General features: G+C 50.3%; 1 protein-coding gene across 1 annotated transcript in view; it reads right to left on the bottom strand.

Moving 5' to 3' along the window:
• The window catches only part of Synpo (synaptopodin), a 55,088-nt gene extending 44,496 nt beyond the window's left edge, over positions 1–10,592 (bottom strand). Inside the window, exon 1 of the mRNA XM_004631305.2 lies at positions 10,511–10,592. The gene's annotated coding sequence lies outside the window, so the exon portion shown is untranslated. The remainder of the gene's footprint in view (positions 1–10,510) is intronic.
• Between the last annotated feature and the right edge of the window lie 2,756 nt (positions 10,593–13,348).

Below are 13,348 nucleotides of genomic sequence, written 5' to 3'. Positions count from 1 at the left end.
AAATGTAATAAATAAAAAAATAATAAATAATTAAAAAAAAAAAGAATGGTGGATGTCTGGCACCACAGGCCATGTTGGCCCTGCCCCTGGGTGCACTGAGATAGCCACTGAGACTGGGCATGGTGACGCATACCTGTAATCCCAGTGCTGAGGAAGTTCAAAACATGGGATCACTATGAGTCCAAGCTGCATAGGGAGACCGTGTACCAAATACATTTTTTTAAAAAATTGAAAAAGAATGGTGGGTGGATGATAATATCTCTTCATAATAGCCCGCCATAGGCTGTAGAGTGTTTTTCTTTCCCCTTTTTACTTGGCCCAAACTCACTCCACAGAGCCCATTCTTCCCCTACCCTTGTGTTTTTTCCCCTACCTTAATAAATGTGAAACTTTGCCACCATTAAAAAAATAAATGAAAGAACAGTGGGTGAGCTGCACTATGGTGGGATGTATAAACCTGTAACCCCAGATACTCAGGAGTCTGAAGCAGGAGGACTGAAAGTCTGAGCCTAGTCTGGGTGATTTAAACTCTATCTCAAAGTTAAAAATAAGAAGGGCTGAGGGTGTAGCTTAATGGTAGAGCACTTGCCCAGCGTGTGTGAGGCCCTAGGATCAATCACCAAAAAATAACGATGAATTTTTTTTTCGGAACCAAGGATTGAACTCAGGCCCTTGCACTTGCCAGGGAAGCACTTATTCCACTAAGCCATTGCCCCAGCCCCATAACGATGAATTTTGTTAGTTTTTCCTCTTCAAAGGCAGCTGCAAGCATGCAGAAACCTGGGAAGTAGAGGCCTTTGGCCCTGCCCTTGAGAGTGTGAGCCTGGCTTCCCACAAATTAGGACCAGAGGAGCCACCAGCCCACAGATCAGCTGAGGCCAGGCTTGCTGGAATGCGACAGGGAGATGCAGATGAGGCAGTCAGGCCAAGTCTTCTTGACCCTCAGGTCAAAGGTTCACAGAGTTGCCCAGACTGGGAGACATCAAACTCCTGGCTGGGAGAATTAAGAACAGTGATGTTGGGCCATGGTTTATGCCATGGGCTTGGAAGCTCAGCCCAGATGCTCCTAGACCAATAGCTAGTGATAAGAACAATGGTCCTGGTGAGGGCCACTTGCTGGTCCTTCCTGAGAGCGAGGGTAGACCACAGTAAGCACCTGCAAAGGGAGCGTAGCACAGGACAGTGCTGTCACTAGGCACATGTGCTGCTGAGTACTAGAAATGTGGCCAGGCAGAATTGAGACATGCTATAAACAAAGAATACACACCATCTTCCCAGGATTAGGCCCCCCCCAAAGAATGTAAAATATCTCATAAATAACTTTTCAAACACTTATTACATATTAAAATGATGCTATTTAGTTTTTAAATAAATACATTATTTTAAAATTGGTTTTGCTGATTTCACTTTCCATCTGCTTCTTTTTACCTTTTCAGTGTGGCTGCTAGGAAATTTAAATTACATATGTCCTCATTTTACATTTCCACGGACGGCACTAGCACAGCAGTCAAGAGGAGATGCCCTCGAAGGCCATGCCACTGGGCTTGGAATCGCATTCTGCATCCTACCACTTACCAGCTAAGGCACTGCGGGTTAGTCACATAACTCCCCATTCCTCATTTCCTCATCTGCAAAGCCAGGATAATAGGGATACGCACTTCTCATGGCTGTGGTGCAGGTTTAACACCCCAGGCACAGAGAAGACGTTCAAAAGAGATTGCCTATCCCAAGATCTTCTGGTACTGGGCTAAGTGATTTTCTTAATTTATCACATGCCTCAGTAGGTACTGAGCTCCCCATCACTGGTGGGGAACAAGAAGATAATGTTAAAGTCCTCAACAGGCTTCTCTTATATGCTGTGGATGTGAGGGAAGCAGTGATTGAAGATGGCATCCAGCAACCAATATGGGTAATGCTGGCATCTGCCCCTGGCCTGGTGCCTCCTATAGATCCTCCTCTACATTCCCCAGCTTTCGTGGAGTCCATCTGAATGTGATGAATACTCCTAGATGCCATCAGGCCAGGGTTCTGCAGGACACGGTGAGGAGGACAGAGGGAAGCCAGAGGTGGCTTCTGCCTTGAGTGAATCTAGTAGGGACAGTATGGCACAGAGCAGGAGCAGGAGAATCTGTACTAAAGATGACAGGTGACATGGCCTGAGAGGAGCTCCTGCACCTCTTCCCCTCAGTTTGCCACTGTGTAAAATGAGGTCCAGGAGTGCACTCCCTCTTAGACAGCGTGAAATGACGTGGTAGAGGAGAAGCACTTGATGCTGCCCAGCACAGGGACAAGCCCAGGAAGGGCTAGCAGCTATTCCAGTTCCTCGTGGCTGGCCATTGGCCTCACTATTCATTTATTTATTCATTCATTTATTCATTCATTCATTCAGCAAGGAAATTTAGAAACATGTATTGGGACTGCTCTGGTAGCTGGGAGCGCCAGGTGGACAAAGAACTCTTTGGGGCAGGAGGGCAGTGCAAGTAAACTGCAATCCAGCAGATGAAGGTCATGATGTCAATTTCAGAAAATGACAAGTGCTCAGATGGTGACAGGGCAGAAGGACACAATTACTCCCTCCCCTAGTATGGCAGGCACTGTGTCCTTAGGCCAGCTTGAATGCTTAACATCTAGTAGGTCCTCAATAAGTGCACAAGAACAGATTTTGAACAAAAACCCCTGCTGTGTATGGAAAAGAGTGGGCTTTTTCATCTTGGAAGCCTCTTGCAGGGGGAGTCAGATGTTCAGGCCATCAACATTTAAGCTGGAGAGATGTGAGCCCAAGGCTGCAGAGCTGAATTCAGGTCAGAAGCATGGCCTGCCACCTGCCGGGCGCCCTCCAGCTTCCAGCAAGCCTTCCCCACTTGGCTCAGTTTACTGTGCCTTCCCATAAGGGAAGAGGTTGGATAAGGGGCTCACCAAGTGTCCCCCAAATTCTGCCAAGCCCCAAGATCTGTCTAAGACACCATGCCCTGGTCCTAGGGTGGGGAGTGAAGTGCAGTGGGGAAGAGGTTGTGCAGAATACAAAGACTAGAGCTGACAGGATACGGCCTGATGGGGGAGCCGGGGAGATAGCTCAGTAGAATAAGTGCTTGGGCAAGCGCAAGGGTCTGAGTTCAATCCCCTGTTCTACAAAAAAAAAAAGAAAAGAAAAGAAAAAAAAGAGGATACAGCCTGTTATCCCCCCAGGGACTGTCACCTTCAGCACTGTGCAAGGAAAAGCAAGGGGTCACTGACCCCAGTCACCCAATGTTGGGACTGGAAGGAACTGAAGCTCCTGCCTGAGTCTGCATCCCCTTGCTCTGGAGCCCAGCTTCTGTGTGTGGCTCTGTGCACTCACTTTCTTCAGGGGCAGCTCATACCTTCTAGCTTCAGCATCCTTTTTCTAGATGAAATTTCCCTCTTGAGAGTTCCTCCCACCACTATCACTGCCCTTACCCCATCCTCGGAGGATACACACGACAAGCCATCCCTCTTGTCTATCCCCTTCCTTCACTAAACCTCAGGACCTTTGCCAGTTCCATACCAGAAAGAACATCAGGCCCATTTCCGCCCTTGCTCCCAGGCTACTCTGCCAGTTCCTCAGCAGTGAATTGAGTGCGACAACCCCGGGGGAAGCTGGAACCAGACAGTGCAGAGAGACCATCACCTCCCTCATTCGAGGGCCTTCTACATGTGTTAATGCAGCCTTGGATTTGTTTTGCTTTGCTTGTTTTTCTTTCAACAGCTACATCCCCACTGGATCTGATTATGCTCATGGTCCACCAGGGCCTCACTGCACAAGAGCTAGTTTTACACCCCATCTGCCACGTTCTGTACCTGTGCATTTTGGCATTTTGAGCTCAATGGAGGGCCTGATAAATATTTCAGTTAGTTTGGCCCCCTGCTGGGGAGGGCTCTCGGTAATGGGAGAAGCCAAGACTCAAACCTATCAAAAGAAAAAAAATGACCCCCTCCCCCGCCACACACGCAGGCTAAAATAAAATAATGGAAGAGAAACACAGTATGTTTTGTCAACAGCTGCCAAATCTATTACTAAGGCATCTAAGAACCTTGTTGTCCAGGCAGGGTTGACTGCAGGAGAAGACGGGATGGGGAAGGTAGAGCACAGAGGTGTGGACTCAGGGCTTGAAGGCAGGGGCAAGACGGGGAAGAAGGAGGCTGGAGGTGCCAGCCTCGCTGTACAGAGCTGATGGTCCCACCTCCTCCGCACTGGGCCTCTGTCCAGCACAGTCCTGCTCCTTTCACTCCGCAACCACGCAGGTGCCCAGCCTGCCCTCCCTCAGCCTGAGAAAGACAAACTCCCATTGCCTCTCAGATGCTGCCCAGGCGAGGGTGAGAGCTGACCCTGCTCCTGCCCCAGAGCAGGAGCCTTATGCCTAAGGGCTCCGCACTCTGGGGACCAGCTTTGACGTAGCTGCTAAACAAACTGTGTAACCTCGGGCAAGGACCTTCCCACTGAGCCTCAGCCTCTCCACGTGCAGGTCAGGACTGACTTCATTGCCCACCTCACACTGGTTGCGTGGCTGAATTAATGGAAGGCAGGTGTCCACCACATACTAGAACTTTGTGCGATATCCTATCCCCAAACTGTTAGAAGTGCCGGTCATTTATTTGCCATTCCAGTATTTATCTTGTTTTATTCTTAGTAATTCTTTACTATCATGAAAACTTTTTCATACTTCAATTGTTTTGAAACATTTAATTTTTAATTAATTAATATTTAATTTTCTGAATATTGCTTAATCTTAATTTTTGTTTTAAGATTTGTACTGTGTCTTTGACTTACAATCTACTTAAAAGACATGGTATGATATTTTCTAGTATTATAAACTTTAAAAAGTATATTTCCATTTTTCCTTGACTTTATATTACTTCTTCCTTGTCTTTTACACACATATATACACACACATGAAAAAATATTTGTATAACCTGACATAAAATTGATACTGTTTCATAGAAATCTTTAATGACCTTTTAAATGGATTCATCTAATATATTTTACATAGTCCTGCATAGCTATCATTTTGAGAGCTCTTTATTCTTTATCTAGGACCATACAGCAACTTCTCTTGCCTTCTGAATTATGCTCTTTGCTATTTCCTATATACAACGTCTGGAGGTATTAGAATATTTCGAGTTTGTATAACTGGAAAATATTTTACTTTTAGTTTTCAAAGATATGTTTGCTAAGTATAAAATTCAAAGAGACAGATCTTTTTTTTGTTCTTTCAGTCCTTTAGTCTAGTTTCTTACACACTTGTTCTTTTTTGTTTGTTTCTAATGTGGCATAAGATGTTATTTAATTTTGTTCTTCCATAACTAAAATTTTTATGTATATGCTTTAATAATTTTTTCTTTACAATAAGTTTTGGACAATTTCATTTTTGTGTATCTTGGTATGATTTTATTCAAATTTCTTGTGCAAAAGATTCATTTTTCTTGGAAATGTGGTGTTATAAGTTCAACTAAATTCAGAATTTTTTTTTCCAGAACCGGGGATTGAACTCAGGCCCTTGCTCTTGCCAGGGAAGCACTTATTCTACTGAGCCATCTCCCCGGCCCCTAAATTCAGAAATTTTAAATCTTTAAATATTTATTGCCTACTCCTTTCTACTTTGAGAATTCTAATTATATGAATATAAGTTTCTTTATTTTGACAAAGAGTGAACTATTATGACTGATCTGGAAATTCTTCTTCATTTTTATTTTGGACACTTTTTATTGTTATATTCATTTAAGTTTGTAAATAATTTATTTACAATGTGCAATCTATTATTAATCTCATACTATGTATTCATTTCAGAAATATTTCTCTAAAATTCACTCTGTCTACATCTTATACTTTCACATTTCAATATTTGTCCACAATTTTAATATGATATGTAATTACTGATTTTCAGTAAAGTTAATAAAAAAATGGAAGGCAGGAGCTGAGAACCCAGCCCAGCAAGGAAGAACAGCTCCATCCAGGCTCAGTGTTCCTTGCAGGAGGATCTGGGTCCAGGTGAAGCAGGAGCTCAAACTGGCAGGAATCACAGAGTCCCCCTGCGTGCAGCTGCCCCCCTGCCTGCAGCTGCCCCCCTGCCTGCAGCTGCCCCCCTGCCTGCAGTTGCCCTGTCCAGCATGCAAGTGCATGGCTATCTGTACATGGGTCTGTACATGTACATGTGCCCTGTGTGTGCCTAAGTGTATGTCTATATCCTGTGTCTGTAGCATCCGTGTGTCTGTCCATATGCACATCTGTAGTGTCCATGTGTGTATCCATGTAACTGTGATTCTCTGTGACTATGTGACTACGTATATCTGTGCTGTGTGTATACCTGCATATGAACATGTCTCCGGGCATACATCCACACATGCTGCTGTGTATCAGTGTATATCTGTGTATCAGTGTATGTTTGTGTGTTTGTGCGTCTGGTTGCAGCTGTTTGTCTCTGTGGGTCTGTATGTTTGGGCGTTGGAGTGTGTGTGTCTGTGTATCTCCATGTGACATGAGTGTCTGCATGGGACACGTGCACAGGTACAAGTGCACGTGGAGGGCTATGGCACCTGTCTGCACAGCTTGGGAGGTGCTTTGCCAGCCTGAACCACCCCAGGAGCTTGGGGCTGCAGCCCTGGCCCCTACCGAATTTGTCCTCTCCTCTCTGGAACTTTTAACCCATTTCTGCTACCAGGAGAACCAGGACCTGTCATCCTCTCCCTGGAAGGCTTCCCACCTTCCCAAGACCCCCAGCCTTCCCCTCTACCTCTGCAGCCCTTACTCACATGGGCCCCTCCCTCTCTGCACATCAGGTCCCTGAGATTCCCATTTCTCTTATTATCCTTCAGGTGTGGAACCTTCCCATTGCAATCGAGGATCATGAGGGGAACCACTATGCCCCTCGCCATCGCAGGACACTCACTGCACAAGGTTCTGAGAGGAAGCCTGGGCAGTATTAGTGATGAGCCCAGAGGCCAGGGTAGGGGTGGAGCCCTACCAGGCCTTCCAGAGCCTCTGCCCGACGACCTCAACATGTACAGTGGCTGTAATCCCAAAGTGGGGCTAGGAGGACTCTGGGAGGGGATCCCTGTGAGGGGCTGAGGCTTTCAGGGTCGCATCATTTAGCGAGATACTCACTGACCACTGAGTGTGCGCCAGGATCTTAGGGCAGCTGCCTCGGTCCCCATAGCCAACCTGTGAGGTAGGTCCCATTCCTGCCTTAGTCTTTCAGAAGAGAAAGCAGAGACTCAGGGGAGCTCAGCAACCTGCTTGAGATCACAGAGCCAGTAAGGGCAGGGCAGGGACTGGGAATGACTCGGGGGCTTCCCTCATCACAGGACGCAGCACCTAGCATCCTGATGACACCCTGTCCTTCAGTCAGGGGAGTTGCGGGCTGTTGCCAACACCTTGGGAGTCTTCACAACAACCCATGCTCCAGATCAGGAAATCAGAGCTCTGAAAGAGGCAGAGATCCGGCCAACCTCACAGACGCCGCCGGAGCAGAGTGCGGGCTTGCCCAACTCCATTCTGCTTGGATTATTCTTTAAGCTACAGCAAACCTCAGCTTTTCCTTCTTTGAATTTGAAACTGCACCAGCAGACATTGGTGTGACTCTACAGGTAAAATTCTCTGTTCCCACTTCCATACTGCCTCCACCAAACCCAGGAAGCTGAAATCTAAGGGAATGTCGCAGCCTGCACCTGCAGATTTCCTGAGAGTGTGCATCCATCCCCAATCAAGCGTGCTATGCACATCTTTAAGTCAAAATTTGGAGAAATGGTCATCATTTAAGGGGCTAGATAAGTACCCCACGAGGACTGGGACCTGAGTCATCCTCCACTGCCATCTGAACCCCATTACACCATGGTGGACTTACCTAGGCTGACAGTGGCAGAAGCAAGCATCTCATTTTCTAGGAGAAATGTTCTTAGGACAGAGCTGCTCTCCCAGTAATCAGGACTCTGCCCACCAGGCAGACCTCTGTGACAGCTTCCCAGTGGTAGCTCAGGGCCATGAAGCAGAGCTTGGTCTGGCCTTGGCCTTGGGTGTAGCTGGTAGTGGTGCAGCCAGATGCACAAGGCCACCAAAGGCTGGCTGGATGTGTGAAGCTCTGCAGGCAGTGACAGTGCCCCTGACCCTGGCCTTGGGCTCTAAAAGAGCTGGCAGGGGCCTACAGGAGCCCAAGCTACAGAGTGTGGGTGCCTACATGTGGGCCTTCTCTGCCTTGGGCAGCCCAACCCGAAACTTACAGGGTTCTTCCTCCTGAAAAGGTGCTCTTCAAGAGGAACAAGACCCTGGAAACAAGACACTGCTCTACACAAGAGCTAGAGAATTATTTCAGTGTCATCAAAGATGAAGACTCCTGAGGTCAGAGGAGAGAAAGGCCAGCAGGGATAAGGCATGTGCCTAGGGTTACATGGCACCCCAGTGGGAAAGTCTGGATAAGTCATCCCTGGGCTCCTTCTTCTGCACCTGCTGCCTCTCTAAGACTTGAGGGGCATGAATTTATCCCCATCCAAAGATGCTGTCTACACCTTTGAGCCAAAATGTGGTACCCTCTCTGCATTTTAGGTAAGGAAAAACCAGTCCCTGAAGCTGCATTTCCTGTAACGGAGCAGAGCGGGACTCCGCTAAGACCTGGTGGTGAGACAAATCACCAGTGACCCTGCATGGCAGCAAACTGCTAAGGAGTAGTAATAGCAGCAGGGAATGCGAGCTCAGCCTGGAGAAGGGGCTGCGTGCTCCGCCAAGGGGCTCCACAGCTCCTGCCGCGCCCAGAACACCCCACCTAAGGTCAGTCCTGGGTGGACAGATAAACCACAGCCAAGTGGTCAGGGCGCCAAGGCTGAATGGCAGGAAAGGCAGAAGCCAGGGTGGCCTCTTGACTACCCACCCAAGAGACTGAGACCGGACAAAGCACTTGAAAATGAATGGCACTCCAGGGATACCTTTTTCTCCGACTCCCAACCTTTGACCTTGAACACCCAGGCCCCCAACCCCACCCCCACCCCCCCCCCCCCCGAGTCTGGGATAGGCTGGTCCTTTCCCCTGCTCTGCCCATCCCATCCCGTGCCTTTTCCCACACAGTACACACCACATACTCACAGGTGGCAGCGGGGCTTTCTCCTCTGTAATCACAGAATTACAGGGCTGCTAATTTGTGGGGGCCAGGAGACGGATCACACCTTCTGGCCCTTCACAGCCAGAAGTTACGCTTTTACTGGCACTTGAAATGGCAGAAACTGAAAGAGAACCGACTGCCAAAATGCACAGGACCCAAGAGATCTTTTATGGGTCCCAATTTTTATCTCAGTAGAGTATATTTTTACTTCAATCTACTCGCTGCTTTGATATGTTATTTATGTACTTTTCCCTAACGTAGGTGAAACACAATCATTGAAATGGAAAATGGTAGCTCACAGGAGCTGCCAGAGGCATGACCATCAGGTTTTGGAAAGCCACCTGCCCCACCCCTGCCATCCGAGGGATAGGGAAACTGAGGCCTGGCCATGAGAGGGGCCAGTCCAACGTTCACAGTAAGGCAGTGGCAGAGCCACCTTGAAAACCTAAGCCTGCTCCACGCAAGGCTCATTCTTGAGGAAAAAATGGCCTAAGACTCAGGTTACCTGAGCACTCAGAAATGGTCTCATTTGTGGTAGAACCTGAAGGTGCAGCCTCAAGCCTGTCTCTGCTTGAGCACTTGCCCCAGGAATCCTCTGAACCTTGGATCAGCCAGGACGGCACTCCCACCTTGTCTTTGATGGCCCTATGTAAGGTGTCCCTCACTCTGCTTGGTGTCTTTACTTTCCAGGGCCACAGTGACAGTGGCAGCTCCCGGCAGGAAGGGACCTACTATGGAAAGAGCACAGGAGAGGACCAGGGGATGCGGTCTGCTGTGCGTCACCGCCTAGCTCTCTTCCTATCCTTTCCCTCTGCGAAATGGGTGGAGGTTCTGCAGGTGTGGAAACAGACAGGGCTAGACCAGGAGGAAGGCAGCGCTGGGGAGAAGGTGTTGACCTTGCCCACCACCCAGAAGGTTTCTCCTCACCTGGAGGTGACTAGCAGGCTACTAGGTGACAGGTAGAAAGCCAAGAGGACAATCACATGGGGCCAGAGAATAGGGACACTCCCTCATGCTGCAGATGGGCACACGTGCATGCATACACACACACCACCCTCAGCCATTCACTCACACTCACTTGTACAGACACAGGCCACCCGGAGCCTTCATTGCCAGCCCCTCACCCACCCTAGGGCACACAGCGGGCTGCCTGCATCTTGCCTCCCCCAGCTCCAAGCCCCAGGCTTGGCGGGCGGTGGCCTTGTCCCACTGCCTAGGAGACACATGTGGTTTCAGTTAGCGGCAGAGCGGGCATTTCCGTCCCAGACAGCGGGGCTCTGCCAGGGCTCCAGCCGCAAGGAGCCCACAGAAAGGGCCACCTCTGGCCCACTCCCCACTGACCACCCCAGAGACCCCAGAGGTCTCTCTCCTTGCAGTCCCTGATGTCCTGCCCTTGTTCATCCGCTCACCTGGAGCTGGACTTTGCACCCACTCACACAGGAACTGGCCTGCTGCTCCCGGCCTCTGTCCACAGCTGTCCAGCTGCCCAGCTGCCCGACAGCCCGCCGCCTGCCCGCCAGCCTCCTCACGCCCGCTCTGTCTCCAGCAGGCTGAATGGGATGGAAGGAGGGCAGGGTGTCAGGGGGCGGGCGGGTGGGAGGGGAGGGGGCGTGTGGAAATGAAACTTTAATAACAGAGCCCCTTTTGTTTCCGAGCATATGGGATATTTCATACATACTGAAGACATTAGCCGTCTATATTTTTAAGGGCTTGGGCTAAAGGATGAATAAATACAGCCCATACTCTGCTCAGCAAACACACACATGCAGAGTGCTGATTTCTGGAGCATTTCAAAACCCAAAGAGAAAGCCCCCAGTGACACAGGACACTTGAAAGTAAATATGTTTCCAAAACCTCAGGCTAGCCTTGCCCTTTCTTGGAGCCACCTGGAGGCCTGGGGCTCCTTTGCTCCCACACCACTCCCCCCACGTACCCCACCCCTCTGCTCTGTAATGGGAAGCAAGCCCCTGGGACCCAACACCCCATCCCAATTCCCTTTCCCAGGACCCCAGCCTCCACCCAGATTCCAGCATGTCAGAGTTCCAAAGAGCTCAGAAATCTCTGCCCTCGTAGCTGCTTAAACAGCAACTGAGGCCCAGAAAGGGGCAGGGACTTGCCTGAAGTCACCCAGCAAACACCTCAGGATCTTGGGCGAGGGGGCAGTGCTTCTTCTTTCATAGTATGGAGGATGTCCCACTTCCTCACCTTGGGGCTAAGGGCAGGATAACCCAGCCTGGAGGGGTGGACGACGCGTGGGCTGGGAGTGTGCCTGCCTGCTTTTCCCACTGAGCTGTGCTCCGGGCACCCACCCCCAACTCTGGGCACCCAGCCAATGACTACGTCAGAGGGCTGAGAACGGAGGCCCTAGGAAATCCCCTGCAGGCTGGCAGATCCCAACAGGCCTGGAGGCCTCAGGTGTGAGAGCCTCCCTCCTGACAGTTTAGCTCCTAGTGCTCTGATGTCCTCCATCTGTTGTGCAGGAAGAAAACAGAGGCCTAGTGAGAGCCAGGCACCCCTGTCACCCAGAAAGATGACTCGAAGGCAGAGCATTGAACCCAGATCTTCCGAGCCTGTCCTGCTCAGCCTGTCTTTACTTCTAAGCCAGTCTCCAGCTCCCTGCAGCCCATGCACCTTCCCATGGCCCACACAGTATCCTTCCCATGTCTGGTCATCTTGCAGAGATTGCCTCAGTCCACCACTCCTGTCAGAACCCAGGCCCTTGTCAGCCATTGTCTCATCTTGCTTCAGCCAAGTAGCATGGCACCTACACTGAGGAGGTGCATGCGGAAACATTGGTGGAGTTGCTACCTGGCCAAGCTTGATCCCAGCACCGGTGCTGCAACAGGCAGTGTGAGACAAAGCCACACAGCCCAGAAACCTCAGCCTGCACCTTCACAGGCCTCTGCTCCAGGACCTCCACAGGCACACTTTGCAGTCAGGACCACAATCATCCCCACTGGGGATGCTGAGACAGGAAAGTGTTGGAGATTGTGCAGGTCACACTGGTGGTGAGTGACAGGGCTGGACCTCCAGCCAGGCTTCTGGACTGCAGATCTGTGCAGAGCCCTCCACAGGTCACTCATGGCTTGTCCCCAGTCCTGGGCTCAAGACATACAGTCCCACCTCCCACTCAGTTTAATTATGATCACTTTCCTGACCCTGCCAGACAGAGCACCCCAAGAAGTAGGGGTCCTGGGGTGTGAGCTGTAGACCTGGCCCTGCCACTAGTGCCTGTGGAGACCACCTCCCTGAGGATGCAGTGGAGGTAACTGGCTCACTGAGTAAAGAAGCTCACACAACGAGAAACATATGAGAGGGGCTTTGCCCGGTACCTGGTGATTTCCCTGTCTGGAGTTTCATGTTGTGCACGGATCCTGGCATTAAATTCCGTCTGGGCTCCAACAGGCCCTGACTGGTCTTGTTGCCCATGGGTGGCCCTCAATGTAACTGCAGCTGGCCCCAGTGCCAGCTTCCTGAAGAAGCCTTCCATCCTGATGCCCAGCTGTGGGCCTGTAGCGGCTCCTGTTGTACCAGCCACCTGATGGGCTGTGGGGGAGCCTCAAGACCCTGTGATCTCACTTCAGCCTCCCCCTTCTTCTCCATCCAGACCCTCTATCCATATGAGCCCGTCCCCCCAGACCACCAGGAAGGCCCCTGTCACCTGTGCTTCCCTTCCACTCCTGTCATGGGCCTGCTGGAGAGGGAAGTCTGGGAGTGTTGGTGTATGGGTGTGGCCCGTGCAGCTCAGAGGCCTTTCCAGAGGGGGTTTCCCATAAGTTCCAAGCTGAGTTCTGCATTAGGAAGCTTTCCAGAGCCATTGTCCTAAAGTCAGTTTTTTCATAAAACATTACTGCTGTCATTGGCAGCACACTGGCTCTGCCAGCGCTGTGCTAAGCACTCTGTATACATTATCCATGCAGCCCTCACCAGCCCCCAGAAGAGGGGAGGAAGTGGAACTCCTCACCTGAAGCCCTCAGGCTGTCTGTAACAGAGTTGGAGTCCGCGTGTGGCCACCAATTGCAGCCTACGCTCCTACCTGCTGTACAGGTGAGCTCAGGGTCAGCTTGTTCTAGCCCAAAGCAGCACGAGGTCCAGTGAACACAAGGCTCAGCCTCGGGCTTTCTTGTCTCTGCAGCAGAGCTAACCACAGTACTTTTCTCTGAATTGTCAGTAGTGAGTTTGTGTTGAGCCAAGCACCGCTGGTTCTGGCTAGGTTCCTGGTTGGCAGAGGCAGTGCCTGCTTCAGG

This window comes from Octodon degus, unplaced genomic scaffold (assembly GCF_000260255.1).
Source record: "Octodon degus isolate 3935 unplaced genomic scaffold, OctDeg1.0 scaffold00040, whole genome shotgun sequence".
NCBI classification, from domain to species: Eukaryota; Metazoa; Chordata; class Mammalia; order Rodentia; family Octodontidae; genus Octodon; species Octodon degus.
This window is presented reverse-complemented; position numbering and strand designations above follow the sequence as displayed.